This window comes from Echinops telfairi, unplaced genomic scaffold, assembly GCF_000313985.2.
Source record: "Echinops telfairi isolate 266 unplaced genomic scaffold, ASM31398v2 ScPeMD7_7420;HRSCAF=8458, whole genome shotgun sequence".
In the NCBI taxonomy this organism is placed as follows: Eukaryota; Metazoa; Chordata; class Mammalia; order Afrosoricida; family Tenrecidae; genus Echinops; species Echinops telfairi.
Genome location: NW_022111320.1, coordinates 44,635,993 through 44,637,010, shown reverse-complemented (window position 1 = coordinate 44,637,010; position 1,018 = coordinate 44,635,993). Strand labels below are relative to the sequence as shown.

The 1,018-nt window shown below is 49.4% G+C and overlaps 1 protein-coding gene across 1 annotated transcript in view; it reads right to left on the bottom strand.

The window, feature by feature from the left end:
* The window catches only part of LOC101656273 (collagen alpha-4(VI) chain-like), a gene marked incomplete at its 3' end in the record, with an annotated part of 122,093 nt that overhangs the window by 115,515 nt on the left and 5,560 nt on the right, over window positions 1-1,018 (bottom strand). The gene's annotated exons all lie outside the window — the stretch shown is intronic.

Genomic DNA, 1,018 nt, shown 5'->3' with positions numbered 1-1,018 from the left:
TCTCGCCAGAAAATGGAAGTAAATGGCCCGCGTTCTGACACATTTTCATTTCAGGAAGAATGCCTATAATCCACTAAGCTGACTAGGTCAGGGACGCCTGCCACCCCCTGTTTGCTATCCCCATAAAACAGAACGTGAAGGTCAGGACAGCCTGACAGCCCCTGCAATGGGCTGGGCTGGAATCCTGTACACTGCTCTTTCACTTGCTTACGCACTTTCCAAAAAAGATTGCCCTGGAAGCTGGAGAGACAGTAGCAGGCAGACAGTAAAAATTGTACAGCACTGAACCTTCAGTGTCATACGAGCCTGCCGCATTCTTGTCCTGTGGCTTCTTGACGGTCTCCCTGAGTCTCTAAGTTTCAGGTTTATAGGTCATCAAATAGAAGCCACAGTCGCTTGCCAAAAACCACATGAAAAAATCGCTGGGAGGGCTGCATGAATTAATAGAGAAGCAAAAAGTTACAAGCATTGAGAGGTCACCATCACCTTTGTCGAGCAGCCATCTACAGAACAAAGCAGCCCACCAGTCAGCTCTTTCTCATTGACAGGACCATCCTCCCCCTGTTTGATTCTGAGCGAAATGCCTTCCCGAATCACTGCTGTGCCTGCATTGCTGTTTCATGATCTCTAGGAACTAACGCTGCGCTGTTAGAAGTGAGATTTCGGATGGCAGCAGACTTCTTTCACCTATGAGAGGCAGCCCCCACCCCTCAATCGCAGGAGCCGGTGACAGGGGGGACCCCAAATTGGCTGGCAGTGCAGCCAGTTGAGTGAAACAAGCTCTTTACAAGCAGTCGTCCGTGTTCTTGGAGCTGAGGCGCCTGTGTTTATCCCCCGGACCTCCACTCAAAACAACTAGGTGTACTGAATTAGTCCACGGGTCCATTCGGATATCTTAGATTGTATAATTAAGTTTGTATAATTACGTTTTTAAAAGACAAGCTGAGTAAACATCCACTCACACCCAGTGACGAGCTGGAACATCACAATCGGGAGGGCGGCGCCGGACCCGGCAGTA